This window comes from Podarcis tiliguerta (assembly GCF_965153285.1).
Source record: "Podarcis tiliguerta genome assembly, chromosome: 8".
Taxonomy (NCBI): Eukaryota; Metazoa; Chordata; class Lepidosauria; order Squamata; family Lacertidae; genus Podarcis; species Podarcis tiliguerta.
Window position 1 is genome coordinate 18,107,884 of NC_139541.1, and position 25,520 is coordinate 18,133,403.

The 25,520-nt window shown below is 46.4% G+C and overlaps 1 protein-coding gene and 1 long non-coding RNA gene across 6 annotated transcripts in view; one reads left to right on the forward strand and one right to left on the reverse strand.

Moving 5' to 3' along the window:
* ACAP3 (ArfGAP with coiled-coil, ankyrin repeat and PH domains 3) overlaps nt 1-25,520 on the reverse strand; it is a 146,136-nt gene that overhangs the window by 115,464 nt on the left and 5,152 nt on the right. The window lies entirely within an intron of this gene.
* Nucleotides 1,449-9,363, forward strand: LOC310683972. Of its 3 annotated transcripts, XR_014514607.1 has the most exons (4): nt 1,449-1,904; nt 2,199-2,325; nt 2,501-2,826; nt 8,459-9,363. It is a non-coding gene; the product is annotated as an uncharacterized lncRNA (long non-coding RNA). The 3 variants fall into 3 exon arrangements; XR_014514608.1 differs by lacking the exon at nt 2,199-2,325; XR_014514609.1 differs by lacking the exon at nt 1,449-1,904 and having other exon boundaries at nt 1,915-2,325.

Genomic DNA, 25,520 nt, shown 5'->3' on the forward strand with positions numbered 1-25,520 from the left:
AGAGAAGCAGCAGGAGTGGAAACAGTTCAGGGAGCTGAACAGAATGGCTGAGTCTAGCAAAAGCAGGTGGGGCAGCAGCAGCATTCACCTGGCCTCCTGGCAGTTGAGTGCATCCTGGCAAAGAGAGTAGCATGGATGACCCAGTGGGGAGGTTGGTGTGCCGCAGTGCAAATGCACTGGCAGAAACACCTGAGTGGCTCTGCCTATGCATTTGCACCGTGCCAACCTCCCTGCTGTCCCATTCGCACCTGACACTCAAGGGAGCTTCTGCCGGTCAGTGTTGACTATATTGAGCTTTGTGGACCAGTAGGTCTGGCTCAGTATAAGGCAAGCATCCTGGGTATAGAAGGGCTGGAGCTCAGTGGCAGAGCATTGGCTTTGCATGCAGAAGGTCCCAGGTTTAATTTCTGGCATCTCCAGGTAGGGCTGGGAATGTTCTGTCTGAAACCTCTAGAGAGCCTACACCAGTCAGTGTAGACCAAAGGTAGACAACAATATGACGCTTCTCTAGACCAACTCCCATCAGCCCCTGCCAGAAAGGCCAAACATCAGACCTGAACATGCACCACACCGGCTATCCCTGGTGTAGACAATACTAAACTAGATAGCTCAAGGATGTGGCTTGGCATATAGCAGCCTCTCATTTTCCTTTGTGAATGGCAGAACAGATTCCAGCGCTCGTTCGCTGCCCTTAGTCTGAAGACTATTAATTCCTCTCACGGATTCTCCAACAAAGGCTTGGCGGAAACCCAGCTCTCTGTTCTCCCGCCTGCTGGCAGAATCGCATTGTCAGAAGCAGCGAGATAGTCTCTTATCACTTTGATTGGCTAATCCCCCAATAATCCAAATAATCCAATTTCTCCAAATTTATGCCACAGCAATACACACACACACACACACACACACACACAAGCGAGGCTGGAAAGATGGCATCTTATCCCATCTGTAATTTCCTGAGAGGCTTAGGGTCACATCTGCACCTTCCATTTAAAGCGCTGTTATAGCACTTTAAGAGTGGTAGCTTTCCCCACCGCCAAGGAATCTTGGGAACTATAGTTTGTTAAGGGTGCCTGGGAGTTGTTAGGAGACCATCTATTGCCGTCACAAAGCTACAATTCCCAGAGTGATTTAGCAAACCAATCTCTCTTCCCATGGAACTCAGGGAGTGTTGCTCTGTGAGGGGAATAGGGTGCTCCCAATGACTCTGGGCATCCTTAAGAAACTACAGTTCCCAGGATTCTTCGGTGGAAGCCTTGGCTTTTTAAAGGTGTTTACTAGTACTTCAGATATATGGTGCAGACATGGTCTGTGGGTGTAAATAGAAAGAACTACTTGATGCAAGAACAGAGAGAAATACAATTGTGTTTTCCTCTCCGTGTATCAGATGGTATGCATGCCACAACATCCATTAGCAAACTCAAGCTTCCAACAGCCCTGCAAGGTTAGCAAGCCAGTATTGTTATTCCCCCCACAACACAAACTGGAGGTGCTGAGGCAGAAGGGCATTAATTAAATGCATTTATAGCCTGCTTTTTGTCCAAGGAACTCAAGGTAGCACAGGTGGCCCTCACCTTCACAACAACCCTGTGAGGTTGGTTAGGCTGAGAGAGTGACTGGCAAAGTCATCTGCAGCAGGAATTTGAACCTGGGCCTTCTCAGTCCTAGCTTGACACGCTAACCACTACATCCCATTTTGAAGCTTGCGACTGAGGAAGCTGAGGTGGCAGCTTCCAACCTCATCACTCCTGCTCTCGGCCAGGTATTTTGGTTTAGGCCTGCTTCTCAAAGCAGCCACCATGTTTCTTGACACAAGAGCGGCCATCTTTGAACATGGGCTGCCTCCTCTCCAGACTGCCATTATTGCACGCGTGCCGTATAAACGAATCTCTCTGTCAGACACCCAGGTATTTTTGTTCCTTCTCGCTAAAGAATATGGGGGGAAAGGTCGTTGGAAAGGGGGAGGGGGAAGCCCCCAGAACCACTTGTTCTGCCAGAGCTCTCTTTGAGTAAATCCTGAATAGCAATGGGACGCCGTCTGAGAAGGTCTCCGCCTTTTGCCAGAAAAAACAAGCCTCTTTCACTCAAAAAGCTCTCCAAGGGGGGATATAGTTAGCCTGAGGTCTGACTCCCTCTCTCCTCTCTCTTTTCCCCTCTTTTTCTCTCCCGGCTTCCTCTACCCTTCTCTGATTCATAACCAGAAACCGCAAATGCAAACATGAGGGCCATATTAGATGAAGCCTGAACGAGAGAGCCCCGTTTCCGCTGAAGTTGTGAACTCTTGTTTCCCCCCTTGCTGCCTGTCGCCCCTGGTTTGGCGGATTTGAGGTGGGTGAGGTGGAAAGTCATAATAAGCTGAGGTAAAAAGTGTGCCTGAACTAGTCAGGAGACAGTGTGTGAAGAAAAGCCACATTGTGGCGGGTGATTTAAAGCACAATGAGAAAGGTGTGGGGAGCTGACATTTCAGCCCACGCACTGAACTTTTACTTATTTATTTTTATAGGTTGCTTAGTCCTGTTGTGCCTCTGGAACCATAAGTAAGCCTGCCTTTAAAATGAAAGGAGAAACACAGCTTTAAAAGCGGTCGTGGTTAGAAATGCGTAGGGAGCAGGTCCAGCTCAAGATGTTTTGCCGCCTGAGGTGAAGGACAAGATGGCAGCACCTCGGCGTCCCTCGGTTTCCATGGGCAGAAGCGGGGGATGAGGAAGGCATTCAGCCCAGCTCATATTGAATGGCAAACCCACGTAACTGCTGCTTCCAGTAACAACACCTGTGCTGAAACGCAACCACCTTTTGAAAGCCGACACGGCAAAGCAGTTCTCCAGCCAGGTAATTTGTACAGAAAGGCATATATTTGGGGGGGGGGAGTGTGCATAAAAATGTTTATATTAGTAATAGCTGCATTCAAAAATCCATACTATCATGGAAAACCGCTTTGCGAAAAATGTGTGTATTAGGCAGACCTGCACACGAATGTGTATATAAGTAGAAATTTGCACTAAAACGCCGAATGACTTAAAAAGAAAATCAAATGTAAAAGCAAAGCAATGTAGAAAACAACAACATCCACCCAACAACAAGAAGAACAACAATATTGTTGAAGTTGCAACAGTATTGCCCACTCTTCAACCTAAGCTCCCAGGTCATGTTACAACAATTAAACCACAATGTTAAAAACATCTTAAAACAATTTACAGTCACAGAAATAAGGTGGGTTCTAAAACATCTGAAATGTCAAAAAGCCAGAGTAAAGAAGAGGAGAATTGAGCTTAAAAGGCTGGAAAAATGGGAAACAGAAAGAGCATGACAGATTTGCCAGTCCCCAACAGAAGTAGGCTCTACTGGAAGATAGCTTTTACATCAGACACTGTCCACCAACAGCACATGAGCACAGCTACCAATACATGGACTTCAGTGGCCAAGCTCTCCTGATTCAGATTTAGCCATAGCTGACATACTTCATGGAGCTGGTACAGTGGTACCTCGGGTTACATACGCTTCAGGTTACATACGCTTCAGGTTACAGACTCCCCTAACCCAGAAATAGTACCTTGGGTTAAGTACTTTGCTTCAGGATGAGAACAGAAATCACACTCCAGCGGTGCAGCAGCAGCAGGAGGCCCCATTAGCTAAAGTGGTGCTTCAGGTTAAGAACAGTTTCAGGTTAAGAATGGACCTCCAAAACGAATTAAGTACTTAACCCGAGGTACCACTGTGTATAACACACCCCTAGTCACAGAGGCCACTTGGTCCTCCAATGACAGAGATTTATTCAAGAGATATTTATGGGGAGACAGATGTCCGGGTGAGATCCCAGCCACACATCATCTTAATTTCCCAGGGGGATCTAGACACACACAAATTAACATAAATACATTTTATGCAGATTTGTGCCATGAACCTGTGGCCGTAGCCCTTAGGTACCTAGCAAAGCCCTTGGGATGATTCGAACAAAGGACAAAAATGCCTAGGAGGCAAAAAGCCAAAGACTTTTAAAATCCAGTATAACAGCAAACTCAGTTCTCTGAGAGCGGATCCTTCACCAAGAAGATAGGAAGCTGCCTTACTATAAGACAGAGCATTGCTTCATCTAGTTCAGTACTGTCAACACAGACTGGCAGTAGCTCTCCAGGATTTCAGGCAGGGGTTAAATCCCAGCCCTACCTAAAGATACCCAGGATTGAACCTGGGATCTTCTGCATGCAAAGCAGATGCTCTACTACTGAGCAACAGCCCTTCCATTAAGACATAAGGAAACTGACTTATGCCGAATCAGACCCTTGGTCCATCTTGCTCAGTACTGTCTACACTGACTAGCAGCAGTTCTCCAGGATCTCAGGCAGGACTCTTTCCCAGCCCTACCTGGAAATATCAGTTGAACCTGAGACCTTTTGCATGCAAAGCAGACCAACTTAGCATGGAGCTATGGTCCTTTCACAAATTTATAGGAATCTACCTTACACCAGTGGTACGCGGGTGGCGCTGTGGGTTAAACCACAGAGCCTAGGGCTTGCCGATCAGAAGGTCGGTGGTTCGAATCGCTGCGACAGGGTGAGCTCCTGTTGCTTGGTCCCTGCTACTGCCAACCTAGCAGTTCAAAAGCACGTCAAAGTGCAAGTAGATAAATAGGTACTGCTCCGGCGGGAAGGTAAACGGCGTTTCCGTGCACCGCTCTGGTTCACCAGAAGTGGCTTAGTCATGCTGGCCACATGACCTGGAAGATGTACGCCAGCTCCCTCAGCCAATAAAGCGAGATGAGCGCCGCAACCCCAGTCGGTCACGACTGGACCTAACGGTCAAGGGTCCCTTTACTTTTTTACCTTACACCAAGTCAAAGCATTGATTTGACTAGCAAAACATTGCCAACATTGGCTAGTACCTGCTCTCCAGGAGACATTGCCAGTCCTATCTGTAGATGTCAGGTATTGAACCTGTGAACTTTTTGCATGCAAAGCACATGCTCTAGCACTGAGCTACGGCCCTTCCCCCAAAACCAAAACAGCACCCCCAGCTACATGGTGGGGGCTCAAGGTTTGTGAATGCTCCAGCATTTCTCCCGAACAAATCAGAATATTTCCCACCCCTGTCCCAGGGGTGCTTGTCAGCTCACATCCCCCATCCTGCCGCCACCACTACTTGTCAGACCTCAGCATTCCTCTCCCACCATCCCACCGCCGCTTGCCAGCTTACGAACCCACCCCATCCCACTGCTATCGCCATTTGCTAGATCGCATCATTCACCCACACAAGGAGGGCTGCAACTTCGTGACATTTAACACTGCAGCCCTCCCCTCATTTATTTTGGTTCTGCACTTTTGTTTTCGTTTTATAAATTTTATTTTTCGGTTTTTCAAAAAAAATTTACAAACATGCAAATAACAAAAACACAAATCGCATACACTTCTAATACAGTGGAACCTCAGTTCCCGAACACCCCCGTTGTCGTATGTTTCGGTTCCCAATGCTGAACACCCAGAAGTAAATGCTTCTGTTTTCGAACGTTTTTCGGAACCAGAACATGTGACGTGGCTTCTGCTGAGTGCAAGAAGCTCTTGCAACCAATGGGAAGCCGCGCCTTGGTTTTTGAACATTTCAGAAGCCAAACGGGCTTCCAAAACAGATTTCGTTTGAGAACTAAGGTACCACTATATTTGACTTCCCTCCCCCCACTTTTTGTGGTTTCTTTTAAATTTTAATTTTCATACTGCATTTTCCACATTACTCCATCTTTAAGTTATTCTTTAGTTTCCCATAATAATCTGTTTAACTGCTACTTTTACGTTAGTCCTGCTAATGAGCTTATTTGGGTTCCATGCTCTTTTTGTCCTCCTTGTCTGAAATCCTGGGACATCCCAGGCTGGAATCAGAAGCCAAGATGGCGTCTGTAATTCTGTAATGTCCCAATAAAAATGGGACAGTTGGGCACTATGGATTTGCAGAAGGACAAAATCATTTATAGGAGTAGGAACAAAGTGAGAATGCTAAGTCCATCGCAGGGTGCTGTCTGGCGGTTGGAAGGGGAAATGACCAGAAAACTGGGCAACGGAATGGAGTGTCTTGAAAAGGGGTTTGGCGGGCTCGCTGGGACCATAAGCAGGACTACTACATGCTACAGCATTCTGTTGCAAACCACACTGGTTGTACAAAATGCAGAGCTCTAGCAGGTCTCCAGGGACTGTATTCAGACATGCAGGTTCACTGTGGGATTCTTGGAATGATTATACAGTGGTGCCTCGGAAGACGAACGGAATCTGTTCTGGAAGTCCATTCGACTTCCAAAACATTCAGAAACCAAGGTGCGGCTTCCGATTGGCTGCATGAAGCTCCTGCAGCCAATCGGAAGCCGTGCAAGCCGCGTCAGACGTTCAGGTTCCAAAGAATGTTTGCAAACTGGAACACTCACTTCCAGGTTTGCGGCATTCGGGAGCCAAAACATTTGACTCACAAGGAGTTCGAGATCCAAGGTACGACTGTCCAAGAAAACAAAAAAAAGCAGGACTTATACAATGTAGTTTGTGTGCATTATTTTGCAGGGAAGAACAGAAAATGCTCTCTGGCTATTGTGGGGTTAACAGCAAAAAAGAGTTCGGGGGGGGGGGCAGCTTAGAAAACTCCCGAATGAGGATGGCAAGCAACCCTCCCCTCTTGACAGATGGTCCAGAAGCCAGTGAACTGCCCTTCTCCTCCCAGGAGACCTCCCCACCTCCTGTAATCTAATTAGATTTATATTCTGGGAAATTCAAGAAATGGTCGTGTTAAAAGAGGAGTAAATTGTGGAGGGTGGAGGGTGCTCATCCATGGGATTCAGGAAGAGGGCAATTAAATGCCAACAGGCTGCTCTAATCCAATTTGTAGGTCGACCCTACAAATTGCATCTCCATTTTAGAGGGATGAAAAAGCTGAAAAAGCTTTGCATGCCTGATGCCAAGAATACGTCTGTGTTTGGACCTAAGGATAAACCAGGAAGAACATCATAGCAAAAAGTTAGATTATCATCTTCATTATTATTGGCATTTTTATGCTGCTATTTGGCCAAAAAACGGTTCCCAGAGAGGCTTGCAAAGATCAGAAGGCAGCCCTAACTTCAGTTTCACAATCTCAGAGACACAACACAAAAGGAAAAGGGGCTGGGAGGGAGGAGGAGATAGAGGTCAATGTGGCCCAATCCAGTGGCTGAAGAAGGAGCAGCTGAATGAAATTCTAGTGCCTAAATTGGGAGGAGTGGCATTTCTTCCTCCCTTCCCAATCCTTTTTCCTTTTGTGTTGCGACTTTTAGATTGTAAGCCTGAGAGGACAGGTGCCATCTTATTATTGCTGTAAGCCCCTCTCAGTTCCTTTCTCACCTGAAGAGTGTTCTGCCTCCACAATGGGCAGCAGTATGCCTCTTTATACCAGTTGCTGGAAAACCACAGGAGGGGAGAGTTGCTGTGGCACCCAGGTTATGCTTGTGGGCTTCCCACGGGCATCTGGTAGTCCACTGTGAGAAGCGAATGCTGGACTAGATGGACCATTGGCATAAACTTGGAGGGCTCTTCTTATGTAACTCACTAAGCAAAAACAAGATGAGAGAATGGCTCAAAAGCCTTCACTGGGGTGGGATCTAAACCGCCTATCTCTTTGGCTCATCTTTCTTCAAGTGTTTCTGAGTTGGCCCTCCAAAGCTATCATTTAAGACGCTCCACAGTCAGCTTCCTGGCTTTGAATACAAAGGTCTGGATTGCTGAAGCTGATCTCGAGCCAGGCCTAGGAGAACAGATTTCCTTTCAAGAGCTGCCAAGATCTGTCAAAATTGCCTGAACCACAGTGGCCAAATTGTGTGGACGGTGCTTCTGTGAGGTGGAATCCAGCTGACAAGCACTGGAGAGATGGGAAAGGGATCGCAAGAGAGGGACAGCCTATCTCAGAAAAGACCACGGGGGCCATCTAGTCAACTCCCCGGCTCAGTGCAGTTGCAGCAACCCTGCTGGCCATCCAACTTGCTTCTCCACTCCCCGCTGAACCATGAGAGGCCCTATCTTCATTGGCATGCCGCTGGCATTTGAAGATGCACGAGTTTTAAGACAGAGATTTGTTCCCATGATGACATGACCCAAGTCTCCTGTTTGAACTGCTGTAGTGTTTGATTTATTGCATATTGTTAATGTCCCTCTGATCTCCAAGGGGTGAGAGAATCCAGGGGCTTCAGGTACTTGCCCAGGTACAGTTTCCTTGGAATAAGAAGGAGGGGCTCACAGCATTAACACCCCTAAAAGATCTAGCTTCTCCACAACAGCCAAAGGCACTAGTTAGACAAAGGAACTTGTTGGGCAAGCTGGCTCTCATACATTCTGCCACACAGATACAGGATCCCAAGAACTGGAAGGGACTCAGGGCATCATCCAGACTGATTCTCGCAAAGCCATAAAATCATTTTAGTTATGGATGCTTGCTTTCATGTTTTCATGACGTTATTTTATTTCAGCTAATGTAGTGTCCTCCAGGTGTTGTGGACTACAACTCCCATCATTCCTGACCTTTAACAATCCAAGTGGTTTAATTCGGGGATCAAAAGCTAATGAGTGCAAGAAGGCATTGTTTTCCGCTCTGCTCTGTATCCATCACATGCAACCCCGTTTCCATTCTGCTGCAGGCTACCGCCTGCCAAAAAGCTACATTATTTGCCTATCCCTGGCATGCGGCCCTCAGAATGGTTCTTAGAAGGGAACGTGGCCCTCAGGCTGAAAACCAGAAAGGCAACACTGGATCACTCACACCTCACCTCTGACCTGGAGCCATATCCCGTTGCGCCAGTCCTAGGAACTCCTACACAGCTTTGGTGATAGGCATTGGCTGATACGCATCTTTCTTAAATCAAAGAAAAGGAAGTGCTGGTTGATCCAGAAAAACCTTCTTTCTCATTTTTCCCTCAGCAGAGATTTCCACAGGTGGGCAGGGAGATGCCCCTCTAATGATCACACTATATCATTAAAGACCAAGGGTGATTAACAGGTGGGTGGCTACGCCCGCCTGTCAAATTTGGGCCCATGAGACTGATCCTGATAAGAGTACCTGCCTTGCATGTAAAAGGTCCCAAGGTTCAATCTCCAGGTGTTGCTGGGAAGACTCCTTGTCTGAAGAGCCGGAAGAGGCCTTTAATCAGGCCTTTGGCTGATTGACACCTGATGCCCTTTTAAAAGCTGCTGTGGGAGTGGGGATTATTGGGTTGTTTTTGTTTTTATTATGTGTTCTGTGTTTTTTATATTGTGATTTTATGTTGTGAACCGCCCTGAGATATATGGGTATAGGGTGGTAGACAAATAATAATAATAATAATAATAATAATAATAATAATAATAATAATAATGTCTCTCTGGAGAGTCAGTGTACACCATATTGAGCTAGATGGACAAATGGCCTAACTCAGGATATGACAGCTTCCTATGTTCCTGTGGCACAAAAGTGTTGGTTTAAGCAATCCCTTCTGCCTGGCTAGCTGGTTTGTCTACCTCTTTCATGTGGGCTGGACAGCAAAGGAATTCCCTTGTCGAAATCATCCAGGAAGTATCCACCCAGGGTCACAATGACCAATGACAAAAGCGTTAGCTTTTGTTCAGCTCCAGCTGGTAACCTTATGTATAACAGGAAGAGAGGTCCAAGGGTAAGCAGAGTGCCTCCCACAAGCAGTTGAACAAGATCAGGCCCATGTAAATACCACAGAAGAGCATAGCTGTCAACTTTCAGATTTGAAAATAAGGGATCAGCAGCCTCATCTGTCCCGGGGACAGTCTACGGGATATCTAGCAATCCGGGAAAGCAGCGGGAAGCAGTGGGAAACGGTGCTGGAATAAGGGAATTTCCCGCAAAAAAAGGGAAGGTTGACAGCTATGCAGAAGAGCCCTGTTGGATCTGGCCAAAGGCCTATCAAGACCTGCATCCTGTTTCCCAGTCAAGCAGGAACCTAGGAAGATGCCTTACACCAAGTCGGACCATTGGTCGATTTAGCTCAGTGCTGTCCATACTGACTGACAGTGGCGCTTCAAGTTTTCAGGCAGGAAGTCTCTCCCAGCCCTATTTGGATATTGGACCTGGGGCCTTCTGTGTGTAAGCAATGGCCCTTCCCCTATAGAAGGGGCAGGGGACCTTTCCCCCCCCTCCACGTGCCAGATCCTTATCAGTATCGGTCTTGAAATCCAAATTTGACCTGACCAGCAGCAGCTCTCCAATATTTCAAATGGGCAATCTTCTCTGGAAATGCTGGGAATCAGAAATGGAGAAAGCGTCGTTGCACTCCTGCTTCTGGGCTTTCTATGAACGTCTGGTTGGCCACTGTGAGAACAAGATGCTGAGCTAGATGGGCCTGATGCAAGAGAGAGTTCATCTCCACTATACTGTCCTTGGACGGCTTTAAAGCAGCATGTGATGAATCCATAGAGGATAAAGTTAGCAATGGGTACTAGTTAAGGTGGCTGCACACAGTTCCCACTTGTGAGCTTCCCATTGCCATCTGGTTGGCCTGTGTGAGAACAGGTGGCTAGACTAGATGGGCCATTGGCCTGATCCAGCAGCCAGTCTTTACGTTCTTGTGCTTATATCATCCATAAATCACAATACCATTGGAATTCAGCTTCCACAGTTGCCACAGGCAACAGCAATTTCCCCTGAGCTGGCAAGCCTATTCATGTGGATCATTTGTAACCATCAGAAGAGCCGTCAGCTCTCCCCATTTGCCTCGCTCCATCTTATTCTCATCCCACCTTCAATTAACGACGAAACTGTCCTTCTGCTAGCAGGCCGAGGCAAGCCACTTACGATGACGGATCTTCAACCTGCCTGAATTGTTGCAGCTCCCTCCGAGACAGCGGACAAAGAGACAGCGGCAAGGAGGTTAACTGCAGCGAGAACCAAGCTTGGGAGTGATCAGAGCAGAATCATCTTTCTAGAAGAGAGTTGTCTAAACCAGGGGCTGTGGAGTGGGGGAGAGTCTCAAGGGCCTGAATGAGAAGCCTGGGGGCCGCATTCAGGTCCCAGGCCTGAGGGTCCCCACCACAGCAATATTAATATTATTATTACTATTACTGTTTTGCTTTCTTGCCAGACCAGGACTCAAGGCAGCTTACACAAATTAAAATAACCCATATAAAATATAAAAAGCTAAAAATCTATAAAAGATAATCATTAAAAAGTAATTAAACTCTAACAAAATCAAAACAATATAAAAAGAAATCTGTTAAAATACAAATAATAAAAACAGCACAACACTCTTAAAAGCCATTACCATAAAAAGCAGTCCGCTCCCAAAGGCCTGTTTGAATACAACAGTCTTCACCTGCTGGCAGAAGGACAACATTGAGGGAGCCAATCTAGCCTCTCTAGGAAGGGAGTTCCAAAGTCTGGGAGCCATCACCAATAAGGCCCTCTCCTGCCTCCACACAAAGTGTCCCTGCGAGGGTGGTGGGACTAAGAGAAGAGACTCCCCCAAAGATCTCAGAGATCAAGCAGATTCACATGGGAAGATACAGTCCTTCAGATAGCCTGGGCCTAAGCCATATAGGGCACAGATGTAAGAGAGGGTTGTGTCAAAGGCTTCCTGGAGTTTTGAGAAGGGTTTTGAAGGAAGATGGCATCGCTGCTGCCCTCAAACTCCAGGGTCTGAAAAATCCAACCCCACATAGGCTTGCATTCAGCATAGGAAACAGAACAGGCTGTCCTGGTCCGCCCTACGAGGACATGCCTGACTTTGTGAACTCCCGGGCCTGGGCAGATGACAGAACTCTTAGGGCAATCATGAGGAAAGAAAAATTAAAAACTGGAGCAATGCTGCTCGAAAAGGAAATGAATGGGGGGAGTTGTACACCAGGCGCTGCGGCCCCATCTCCTTCCCATGGAATTGGAAACAAGGGAAGCTTTATGAGTGGGCTGCACTGTGGTATGTGGGGAAAAGTTTCAGGGGTCATCACAACAAAGCCTAACCCAGAGGGCATCTCCAGAGCTCCTTCCCAAATGCTTCTCGTCTCCAGTCTGGGGTGTGGCTGCGCCGCTGGACCTCTGAGGAGCTTCCAAGCACAGAGCATCAACCGCTTTTCCTTCCGTTTCACGCTTGGGTTCTTCTCTCCATTTTTGGCCTGTCTTTCCCTTCTTGAGATCTGGCATGGGATTCTGTGCCTACATGAGAGCCGTCGGGAGCCCCAAAGTGGGTCTGGTTTTCTGCAAGGGTCGTCCAGCTAAGCCCCATGTCAGGTTTTGGGGAGGTCCTTTGCAGTGTGCCCTGTGGCTGTGGGCATGCGGTCGGAGGCTGATTCCAGGACCCACCTATCTCGCAATGCCCCACAGCAGGGATGGAGACTGGCTACATCTTAGTGGTGTGGAGAAGCTCCCAGGTTTGATACCCAGCACCTCCAGATTAAGCTAGGCGTGTCCCTTGCCTGAAATTCTGAAGAGCCCCTGCCACTCACTGTAAACAATAATAGGGTAGATGATTCAGTGTAAAATAGTTTCCCATATCCCTGTGTCTTTAGGGAAGGACCATGGCTCAGTGGCAGAACTTCTGGTTTGCATGCATAAGGTCTTAAAGGGAAAGGTAAAGGGACCCCTGACCATTAGGTCCAGTCGTGACTGACTCTGGGGTTGCGGCGCTCATCTCGCTTTATTGGCCGAGGGAGCCGGCGTACAGCTTCCGGGTCATGTGGCCAGCATGACTAAGCCGCTTCTAGCAAACCAGAGCAGCACACGGAAATGCCGTTTACCTTCCTGCCAGAGCGGTACCTATTTATCTACTTGCACTTGATGTGGTTTTGAACTGCTAGGTTGGCAGGAGCAGGGACCAATCAACGGGAGCTCACCCCGTTGCGGGGATTCGAACCGCCAACCTTCTGATCGGCAAGTCCTAGGTTCTGTGGTTTAACCCACAGCGCCACCCGTGTCCCACATAAGGTCTTAGGTTCCACCAATATGACCTAGAGCCTGGATAGCTCAGTTGGTCAGAGTGTGGTGCTGATAATACAAAGGTTGCAGGTTTGATCCCCATATGGGGTAGCTGCATATTCCTGCATTGCAGAGGGTTGGACTAGATGATCCACAGAGTCCCTTCCAACTCTACAATTCTATTGTATATGTTGGGGATTGAACCGGAGAGCTTCTGAATGCCAAACAGTTGCTCTACTGAGCTGTGGCCCATTCTGTTAAAAGCTGCTCCCTCTGGGAGCATAGGATACCAAGGGAACTGGCTCTCCAGCAACCCCATCCTGAAAAGTAGAGGAAGTCTGGGCTTCCTTGCTGCTCTTTGAACTGCATTTCCTCCAGACCTGCTTCCAGAAGGCCACCCTGAGGCCAAAGTCTCCCGACTGTGCTTCCCCAGTTTATTTTCTTAGCCCACTTTCTGCTTCCCATCCCATCGCTTCAACCCCCCTCTCCCCACCGGCTCCTCTCTTCCTCTGCCTGATATCAGCAAGTACTTCCTTTTTCTGGACAGCTGTGGCATTGCAAAGTGCTGAAACCAAGTCATCTATCCCACTGAGGATAGATGGTAGAGCTCTCCAGGCATTAGAGTTCAAGTATACCCACAGAGCTGGTTGGAGTGTGGGTTAGGAGTGGGTGTGTCCTGAGGATTGTCCTGTGGGCAAGACTGAGGGGCCTGGAGGACCATATTCAGACCCCAAGCCTGAGGTTCCCCACTAGTGTAATGCAAAATGCAATTCACAATAAACCATGAACTGCAAAATGCAATTCATTTATATATATATATATACTGAAACCAAAATAAAACAAATCACAAAGAAAGAAAAGTTGAAAAGCAAAACATTAGTTCAGGAAGTGGGGATCATGTGAGCCGGTATGGAATTCAAAGGCATCAAAGTATTCAAGCATCCTTCTCTCTCTCTCTCTCTCTCTCTCTCTCTCTCTCACACACACACACACACACACACACAAGCACGGGATTACAATGTTCCTACAAGTTGTCAAAACATGAGGATCCCCATCCCCTCCCAAGGCCAAGGCTTCTGCTGCCCACATCCTTTATGAAGAGCAAATGCTTTTGCTAATGAATAAGGTGGCCATTATCAAGTCCCGATTACTGCAAGGGAACATATTCTGCCTGTTGGGGATGGGGGAAGGAAGGGGGATTATCTTGCACGCCAGAATTACATAAATCTGTTTAGACTGGGCTAACTCTCTGCTTATTTAGGAGCTGAGTGATCATTTCCTCTTCGGCTCCGCCACCCCTGAATCGTGACATCACGCCCTAATCCTTTGTAATAAATATATGCTGTTATCCCAGCTCGGCCTCTGAGTATTTTGTCTCCCTTGCTTTCCACAGGCAGGCTATTAAAAATGGACCATACTTGGAAGCTGATGAGGCTCATGGGCCATTAAGGGGGAAACTGGAGGCCAATATGCATAGGACGCATTAGCTTGTGTGTGTTTTCCCAGATCTAAATCCATCCAATTGGCTTTCCAGACCTTCTCAATAGCAATGAAGGCATGGGGCTCCAGTCAACGAAGTCCTACTCGGAGCAGACCTATTAAAATAACCCTGACATGATAGAAATTTATGAAAGAAGTTTAAAAAATAATGCATGCCATGGCATAGAGAAAGTGCATAGAGAGAAAAAGTTCTCTCTCATAACTCCAGGACTTGTGGGCATTCAATGAAGCTGACTATTGGAAGATTCAGGACAGATTTTGAAAACTTCTTCTTAACGGGGCACAAAGTTGCACTTTGGAACTCACAGCCACAGGAGGCAGCGATGGCCATCAACTTGCGTGGCTTTAAAAGAGGATTAGACACATTCGTGGAGGAGAGGGCTGGCAATGGCTACTAGCCGTGATGGCTGGGCTCTGCTACCACAATTGGAGGCAGCAATGAATACCAGTTGCTGGAAACCACAGGGAGGGAGAATTCTCTTGAGCTCAAATCCTCCTTTCAGGCTTCCCTTGGGGGCATCTGGCTAGCCACTGTAAGAACAGGATGCTGGACCAGGTTGGCCACTGGCCTGTTCCTGTTCCTTATGTCCATCCATTTCAGTGTGTTTACTCTGAGTAGGCCTGATGTTGGATACATCCCTTGCTTTTTCAGCCAGGGGCTTGGAACTGGAGAGTGATCAGCTGACAGCAGGCTGAGGGCAGCAGTCCTTGAGATTTTTATTTTTTATTCATCTTGTAACATTTCTATACAGCTTGATTGTTTAAGAAAACAAAACCGCGAAGCAGTCTACAAAAAGAATAAAGCAATGAAATAATCGGGGGGGGGGAGGAGAGTTTTTAAAAACTATTTTAAACCTTCAAAAAAAAATTATAATCAACGAGGAGCTTAAACTCAGTTTAAAACACATGCCAACATTCTGCATGTCTGTGTAGGCTTGTTTTATTTTATTTATAAAAATATCTCTGCTGCTTTTTTACATTATGCGAATCGGCAATCTATACAATAACGTGTAAAACGCTGCTTTCAAAAGGACAAAATTATCATTAAAATATTGTAATCTGCCTCCCATCATCCCTGGGCACTTGGCCATGCTGGATGGGGCAGATAAGAAGAACCATAGGTTCACCTCTCTCTGGTCTATGCTGACTGGCAGAGGCCCTCCAGAAGTTCAGTCAGTGCTTCTTTTCAGCCCTGCCTGGAGGTGTTGCGGATTTCAACTGGAACCTCCTGTGTTCAAAGCAGATGCTCTTCCACAAAGCTACAACCCTTCCCTCAAGATAAGGAACATAGGAAGCCTTCTTGGTCTATCTAACTCCATACCGTCCGCACTGACTGGCAGTGGCTCTCCAGGGCTTTGATTTCCTCCAGTCTTAACTGGTGTGGCTGGGGACTGAACTTGGTACCTACTGCATGCAAAGCAGAGAGGCTCTTCCGCCGAGCTGCAGCCTATTCTAGCTTTTCCTTGCTGGGAAGATGCTCTCTGCCACCCCCTGCAGAAGTGTCCTCTGAAGCATATGCAGGAACTCCAGGTGATCGCTTGGGAACATAATGCAGCTGACAGACATGCAGAGAGCCAGCAGAGCAGCTGAAGAAGCCTCCATTAGAGGAGAAGGCTCCTGGGGTGCGATTGTCACATTGGCGCTCTCTGCATGGCGTGAGAAGCATACGCGTTTGGCGTCTGTGGAATGGATGCTGGGCTACCTTTGAGATCTGTCCCTCTTCTAAAGCCACGGTTGGACTAGCAAACATAGTACACCGACCTACTGGCGTGGCACCAGGCTGTCTGAAAGCTGCTTCGAGATGTTTTGCTTCCTTCCAAAACATTGATTTTGGGGAGCTTGGGAAATGAGAGTTGCCTGGGGCCCCCGACTCTATCTTTTTTAAAAAATATTTTTTATTAATTTTTACATATTCATACAACAGAACTTCACATCTTATACAATCTTTTTGGACTTCCATCAGCCCCTCTGATGGTCTTCCTTCTTATCACTTATTCTGCATTTCTTAAATTCCTATTGCCTTTAATTATCTTAACTAACAGCCCCCCTCGTTACCTTTTTTTTTTTTTTTGCAATATTTCAAATAATCCACCTTACAAAACTCACAAACCTACAAGCATAATATGATTGTCGCAATTACTCTCCATATAGTCCGTAAATTTATGCCAGTCTTCTGTGAATCTCTGGTCCCGCAGATTTCGAATTCTTCCTGTTAATTTATCTAATTCTGCATAGTCCATCAGTTTCACCCTCCATTCTTCTTTTGTCAGTAATTCTTCTTGTTTCCAATTTTGTGCCAGTAATATTCTTGCTGCCGTCATTGCATATAGAAATAATTTACAATCCTTTCTTTTTATATCATCTCCTACAATGCCCGGTAAAAATGCTTCTGGTTTCTTAATAAATGTATATTTCAACATTTTTTTTATCTCATTATATATTATTTCCCAGAAGTTTTTCATTTTTTTACATTCCCACCACATACGGTAAAATGTTCCTTCTCCTTCTTTACATTTCCAACATTTATTACTCACTTTATACATTTTAGCTAATTTAACAGGTGTAATATACCATCTGTACATCATTTTCATCACATTTTCTTTTAAGGCATTGCATGCAGTAAATTTTAAACCTTCTTTCCATAATTTTTCCCAGGGGGCCCCCGACTCTATCAATTAAGCTGGAAGGTATTGGGAATGCAGACAAGACAGCAAACTGAGCACTACCAGGTCTTGGCCTTAAACCTGGGTGCCGGTGTAAGTGGACCAGATCAGCCCTCCCACATTCAAAAACCAAAGAAACTTCTTCACAGAGTGCATAGTTAAACTACAGAACTCTCTTCCACAGGAGGCAGAGGTGGCTGCAAACTTGGATGACTTTAAAAGAAGTTTAAGCAAATTCATAGAAGACAAAGCTATTAATGGCTATGCTCAGCCTTTCAGAGGCAATATGTCTCTGAATACATGTTGCAGGGAACCACAGGAAAGGAGAGTGCTCTTGTGATCGGGTCCTGCTCTCATGCTTCTCACTGGCATCTGGTTGGCCATTGTGAGAACAGGATGCTGGACAAGATGAACAATGGGCCTGATTCAGTAGGCTCTTCTTATGTCCTTATGTTCCTATGAAAGGAGGGGCTATAGCGGAGTACTAGAACATCTGCTTTGCATGCAGAATGTCCCACATTCAGCCCCTGACATTTCAGCTGGGAATGCCCTCCCCATCTAAAATCCAGGAGAGCTGCAGTGAAGTCATCATAGACGGGCCTTTTCTTGTGGTGGCTCCCTGATTGTGGAATGCTCTCCCCAGAGAGGCAAAAACATTCCTCTTTACCTAGCCCATATGGCTATTAAATAATCTATGGCCTGTGAAAGGGGATGGGGATGGGTGGAGAGAGATAGAGAGGACTGTTATTATGATGACTATTTTGTTATTAGGCTGTCTGTCAGTATGCTTTTTATCACTGACGTTTTGTAATGTATTTTTAATGTTGTACACCACCCTGGGATCTTTTGATGAAGGGCAATATATAATTTTAAAGTAGTAGTAGTAGTAGTAGTAGTAGTAATACAGTGGTACCTCGGGTTAAGTACTTAATTCGTTCCAGAGGTCCATACTTAACCTAAAACTGTTCTTAACCTGAAGCACCACTTTAGCTAATGGGGCCTCCTGCTGCTGCTGCGCTGCCAGAGCATGATTTCTGTTCTCATCCTGAAGCAAAGTTCTTAACCTAAAGCACTATTTCTGGGTTAGCGGAGTTTGTAACCTGAAGCGTATGTAACCTGAAGAGTATGTAACCCGAGGTACCACTGTAATCGACCACTGGGTTTGTATCCAACTATGGTATATTCACAGTACTGTACACCCATTGAAATTTGTAGAAATTTGTCTTGAATTGGCAAAACGCAGTTTCCTAAGGTCTTTGCTTTGCACCTCAGGGTTTCCTAACTGTGCATGATGAGGAGTCAGCAATGCTTTTTGGGTGACTGAGGAACAACTGTGGCTGCATTAGCCAGGCGACAAAAGGCGTCTGTGTGCCAACTGGATGACAGCATCAAGCGGAAGGGGAAAAATGCACTCCAAACAGGTCTTTCAAGGTAATTAGGTGTGTTTACCTGAGCACAAACTATGCATGCCTCTACAAGGTGCACAAAAGGAACCAGCCTACAGATTGGAGGTTCCAAAATTTACGGGAGCTGCAGCACACTTCTCCCACCCTGAATTAAAACCCATTGAATTAAAGTTGGACGTTCTATTGCCATTTTTACCATCCGAAAGATTTACTTTTACAGCGCCAAAGGTACAAATGATCTACCCTTAGATGAACCAGGTCAGATCATGTTCCTAGTCTGAGTCACAGCTCTGAATGGTCTTAGTTCCTTGATCATTCCAGCTGCAAATTCCAGTGTGTCGATGTTGCACTTTGACAGCAAACTAAAATTTCTGAGAGAGACCCCGGTGTGAAGCAAAGTTTGCAAAGTTTGGCGTCATCAGAGTTGGGCTCAGCAGGGAACTGGGTGCTTGCTCATTCACAACTGAGAAGCGATTGTCCATTTTTAGAAATCTGTGTGTGCTATCTGTCGTGCTTTGCCAATTCATATGCTTCGGGAGCAGGTCACACTCCCTGCCCCAAGCCTAATGACTCAGGTAGAAAGGCTGTAAAGCAGATTCATCTGAGGACAGGTAATTCTGCTGAGTCTTTGCAGTAAGGAAAAGAACAAAGAGCTTTGCAGCACCTTGAAAAACTTATTGTGGCAAAAGCTTTTATAGCTCTGCTTTGTGTGCTTCTTGAATTGTTAACCTCAGTGGGAATGTTTTTCCAAGGCAGAGGGGGAATGCCAAAAGGTCAATAAACCCCAAGGGATATTCCACAGGGCAGAATAAATTACAATGAGATCCACTCAAAAGACAAGTTCCAATCGGAGTAGGTGTGGCCTGCTCCAAAAGACGAGACAAAGATAGCATATAGAAACACCTAGAGAGGGACCATTAATTTCTGTACAGCGAGCCACACCCAGTCCCTATTGAGCCCAGGCTTGATAGCGTCAAATTTTGCAAATTATATATCCCAACTCAGCAGCTCAACTCAAGAGGCTCCCTTTGAAAAAATTTATGGATGCATATGGAAGAGAAGGTGCCTCATTTTTGCTGCAAAGGGGGGAAAGCAAAATAGTGCCCCCACCCTCAATTCCACCTGCAGAATCTGGCTGGCCTGGCAGATGAATTGTAGGGCTTTCCTAGACGGTTGGTGTTTTCAGGTGGGATCCAATCACAACCCGGCAGATTCAGGCCACACAGTTCTGGTAACCTTCACACATTTAAAGCACGTGGCTTCTATCAAATATCCTGGGAATTGTAGTTTAGTGAGAATTGGCAGCACCCTTAACAAACTGTAGTTCTCAAGTTTCTTTGGGGAAGCCATGTGCTCTAAACTGGTGGTATAGATAGCTGATTGGGAGGTCTTATGCAAAAACCCTGCTTCCCCCAAAAAATAAGGAAAAATATTCCTGCAATAAGGAAAAAAGCAGGACTAGTACATGATTGGACACAACATCCTTTAGCTTCCCCAGAAATACAGTACATCATTAAATAGCAAACATTATCTAATCTTCCTGCAAAGAAATAAGGATGGAGGCTCAATAAATGGACCATCTGGAGGTGCCCTTACTTCAAACACTGGAGATGGAACAGTATCCTTGACCACACCTGAAGACTATTGTTATTATTATAATTTATTATATTTTTATATACCACCTTTTCTTCCAAAGAGCTCAAGGTGGTGTACATGTTTCTCCTCTCCTCCATTTTGTCTTCACAACAACCCTGTGAGGTAGGTTAGGCTGAGAGAAGGTGACTGGCTCAGGGTCACCCAGTGAGCTTCATGCCGGAGTGGGGATTTTTACCCTGGTCTCCCAGGTGATATAGGACAGAATAGCTTAGGTGGGCAGCTGCTTCACTCTTAAGTAGTAAAGTAAAGGTCCAAACCATTTGGTCCAGTCGTGGCCAACTCTGAGGTTGCGGAGGTCATCTCACTTTATTCCGGGTCATGTGGCCAGCATGACTAAGCCGCTTCTGGCGAACCAGAGCAGCGCACGGAAATGCCGTTTACCTTCCCGCCGGAGCAGTACCTATTTATCTATTTATCTACTTGCACTTTGATGTGCTTTCGAACTGCTAGGTTAGCAGGAGCTGGGACCGAGCAACGGGAGCTCACCCCGTCACGGGGATTCGAACCGCTGACCTGATCGGCAAGTCCTAGGCTCTGTGGTTTAACCCACAGCGCCATCCGCGTCCCTTCACTCTTAAGTACGCAAGAAGCAACTTGGCTTGAGGAACCAGCTCAAAGCATCTCCACACAGTGCCATGAGCTTCTTTTTCGTGATGCAAGTCCACCTCAACACTGACTGGTCCAACTGCGCATGACTCAGAGACACAGAAGAACGACCCTCATTCAGCAGAGGCTGATGGGAAAGGAAGCAAGACACGAGTCCTGAATCGCACAGCAGACAGGAGCCTGCATTTGGTCTCACCAGAGCTACAAAAGAGGAGTCTACTGGATCCGACCCATCTTGTCCAGCACCCTGTTTTCACAATGGCCAACCAGTTGCCCCTCTGGAAAGCCCACAAGCAGGACCCACACATAACAGCACTATCTCCCCACTCGTGATTCCCAGCATCTGGCATTCAGAAGTATACCACCGTTTCTTACTTAACGAATTACTCACAGCGCCCGGCTTGAAATGACTTGCCACAGATCATGACGTATATATGAGAGGAGGGGATCATAGGTGTACTGTTTCGGCGGGGCGATTAAAAGAGGAAATGGATGTGTTTTCACCTGAATCGGTGACACACATGATTGAATGAGTTTGATGGTTTGTTGCTGTTTTCCCCCACCCCCTTTAATTGCACGAGATATTAAAGGATGTATCACCCCGAAAGAATGTTAGGCAGTCATCGAATTCTGAGGGATTTCCCTTTCAGTCAGCACTTGCTGCGAGAGCCAGCCCAGCATCTGTTTCCAATGTGCTGGAATGTGTGGAGTCCCAGTGCCTCTGAGAATGTGCAGAGTGTGCGTTTCTGTCACTTCTGAGTAACCACAAACAGCCCAGACACCCGGGGTTGAGAACGCCCCTGGGGTTTGGAAACGCAGGCCTCATGCCGGGAAAGGTTCTCCGTTACAAAAATCAACAGAAATAGAGAATATTGGGCCACGAATCGGACTGTGGGGATTGTGCTTTCAACAATGGGACCCTAATGAATAGCCCAGCCTCACTCCCAGCAAGCAAAGGCATTTGGCCCCAAGCCTACTCGTGCTCAGCCACTAAGTAAATAAACACGCAGACCTATACAATTCATCTTGACGTCACCTAGCAAAGGGTCAGGGCCACAGGGACAGAGACATCTGGCCAGTGAAGTCACTGCTCTGGCATGATGCTATGGAGGCACTGGTGGGCAACCCCTCCGTGGCTCTCCTCTGTTTGCTGGGCTAAGCCATCAGAGGCATTTGAGTGAGGCCCAAAAGAAAATGTACCATGCAGTCTGAGAGCAGCTCAATAGGCACTAAAGGTAAAGGGACCCTGATCATGGCCGACTCTGGGGTTGCGGCGCTCATCTCGCTTTATTGGCCGAGGGAGCCGGCGTACAGCTTCCAGGTCATGTGGCCAGCATGACTAAGCCGCTTCTGGCGAACCAGAGCAGTGCACAGAAACGCCATTTACCTTCCCGCCGGAGCGGTACCTATTTATCTACTTGCACTTTTGACGTGTGTTTGAACTGCTAGGTTGGCAGGAGCAAGGAGCAACGGGAGCTCACCCCATGGCGGGGATTTGAACCACCGACCTTCTGATTGGCAAGTCCTAGGCTCTGTGGTTTAACCCACAGCGCCACCCGCGTCCCTCAATAGGCCCTAGCTGTTATTTAAATTAGCCACTTGGGTTCCTGTTCATAGTAGGAATACATATAACTCCCTGGATCTGTTGCTCCAAGTCTTTGTTCTGCCTTGGCATCTGTTCTGACTTTCTTCAAATGTAAGATGAGGAATCTGGGTCGGCAGGGAGAGACCACAACGCAGGGATGTGGGAGACATATGATACAGTTCCCATTTAGAGCCAGTATGGTGTAGTGGTTAGAGTGTCGGGCTAGGACCTTGGAGACCAGGGTTCAAATCCTCACTCAGCCATGGAGCTTACTGGGCCAGTTGGTGCTTCTCAGACTATCCTACCTAGAAGGGCTGTTGTGGGGATTAAATGATGATTGGCAGAACAATGTATACCACCGTGAGCCCCTTGGAGAGGAAAAGGCAGAACACAAATACAATAAATAAATAAAGGCGTATCTACCCAAATCACACTTTCAAAAACAATACTCAAAATGAAACACAGCCGTCCCTCGAAATTTGCACTTCTCTGAATTTTGCAATGCAAAATTCCAGCCAAGGAATGTGTGAAAATAAAAAGGAAAGAAATGCATAAACTGGAGTAAAGCATGCATATTAATAAGAATTAGTGAAAATAACATAAAGTCATTATGTTTAGGAAAATGGCTGTGCAAAAATGTGTTTGTTGTGCAAAATTTCACCCATATGTGAGAAGTTTACTGGTGATTTTTTTGAGGACTACGAGAGAGAGAGAGATTTGCAAACTTGGGTGGGAAATGTGAAAAATGGAACTTAAGGCTAGAAAAGTGAGAACCAGAGTGAGAGCAAAATGGGCTGATTCGCCCATCCCTAGTGGTGAAGCACATGGTTCCTTGTGGAAATCATTACTATACCACATTAAAGTTGTATACCACACTTCATCTGAAGAACCCAGGGTGGTTCACAACAAAAAAATACGAAACGAGAATAGAAAATAACAATGAGTCCCTGGTTGAACCATTAGAGTGGTGAAGTGAAAGATCTTGTTGAACTACAACTCCCATCAGCCCCAGTCAGAAAATTATGGCCAAATCTACTATTCCCAAAGTTCCCTTGGAAGATGAGCTGATTCTTAAACCACTCTGAGATTTGAAGCTCTGTGCACTCTCAGCACCCTTCATAAACTACAGTTCCCAGGATTCTTTGGGGGGAGCCATGACTGTTTAAAGTAGTATCATTTGTGTTTTAAAGCATAGTGTAGATGTGGTCTTCATTACTAATTCTAAGTAGGAACGGACAAATTTTGTTTTTTTTGTTTTTTTCTCATTTTTCAGAGTGTACTTTTTTGTAAGCCTCTTTCAGGGTTTTGCTTTTACAATCAAGCGGTTTATAAATTTTACGAAATAAAAGTTCAGCACTCCACATTTCCATCTCAGTTTGCAATTTATTTGTTTCTTTTAAAAACCCTCCTAAAAATTCATCAACATTTTAATGTGAGTCTCTTCCATAAAAAATCTGTATACAATTCTGCCCAACATGTTTTTGCAAAGTTATTTCCCATAGAATGTTGCATTTTGTATGTTTATCATCACAAATATCTGCGGTTTTGTACACATCACCATGATGCAAAATCCGGAGAAGTGAGGATTTCGAAGGGCAGCTGCATTTTGGCCCATGGATTGTGCCAAAAAAGTGTGAACGAAGCAGATTTGCTTTTAAATCCAAACTGAATCAGATTTCCCACCGACACCACCAAGAACTAATTCCAGAAATAGAAAAGGTTACTGCAGCTTGAATTTCCTTCCATTTATTCTGGTCTTTTATTCCACTCCTCCTTACTGATGTGCACAAGCCATCCCCGACATCATGCAGAATCGCACGAGTGCATCAAAATGGCTTTTTGTGTGTGCCGCGTTTAATCGATGTGTACAGGGGCTCGTTTGCAGCTTTGGGTGGGGGCAGGGAGGAGAAAAGCCAAGGATGAATGGAAGGAAATCAAAACTCTGGCCAACTGCCTAAGACTTGGCAAACGGAGGACCTTCACAAAGTACAGAGTTAAACTTTGGAATTTTCTCCCACAAGCAACAGTGAGAGCCACCAACTTAGATGAGGATGTAACCAACTCATGGAGGAGAAAGCTATCAATGACTACCAGCTCTTAGGGTTATGCTTTACCTCCACTGCTGAATTCAAAGCTCCTGGGAGTCAGAAGTGGGGAAAGTTGTTGTGCTTAAAGGGGCCCCTGACCATTAGGTCCAGTCGTGGCCGACTCTGGGGTTGCGGGACTCATCTTGCTTTACTGGCCGATGGAGCCAGCATACAGCTTCGGGTCATGTGGCCAGCATGACTAAGCCGCTTCTGGCAAACCAGAGCAGCGCACAGAAACGCCGTTTACCTTCCCACCGGAGCGGTACCTATTTATCTACTTGCACTTTGACGTGCTTTCGAACCGCTAGGTTGGCAGGAGCAGGGACCAAGCAACGGTAGCTCACCCCGTCGCGGGGATTCATTGTGCTTAGGTCCTGCTAGTTTGGTCATGTCCACAGAATGGAAGATTGTAGGTTCCCCCAAGGATGTGCTCTATGGGGAGCTGGCTTCAGGCACCAGGCCCATTGGCAGACCAACTCTGTGATACAAAGATGTCGGCAAACATCACAGGAAGGGTGGCAATATCAATCCCTTGCAGTCAACCGCAGTGCCTGGAGACAGGCATTAAAGTTGTGCATCCATAGCAGTGACCAGAAGAGGAATGACCACTGGGAGGAGCACAGAGAGAAGAAACGTCACGGTGCATCTGCAGCAGCACAACCGGACACCTCCATCTGCCCCAGCTGCAACAAAGCATGTCTCTCCCATATGGGTCTCTACAGCCGCAGCAGGCGCTGCAGCCTTCCAATGGTTTGACTTCACTCCCAAAGACGCACTCCTTCATTGTCTCCCAAGACAGGAAAGCAGGAGAAATTTTGGGTACAACCTAATTTTTCTCATTCTTACGAGGTGGGGAGGGGCAGAATATAATACACATTTATAAAATGATGCATGGGTGGAAACAATATTTTTTAAAAAGAGTGTTTTTCTTCCTAGCTCATAGGATTCAAACTCAGGATCACCCAATGAAGCAGAACGTTGGGAGATTCGGGACAGATAAAAGAAAGGGCTTTTCAATGCAGTGCATAGTTAAACTATGGAACTCGCTTCTGGAAGAGGGAGAAACGGCCACCAACTTGGATGGCATTAAAAGAGGAGTAGACAAATTCATGGAGGATAA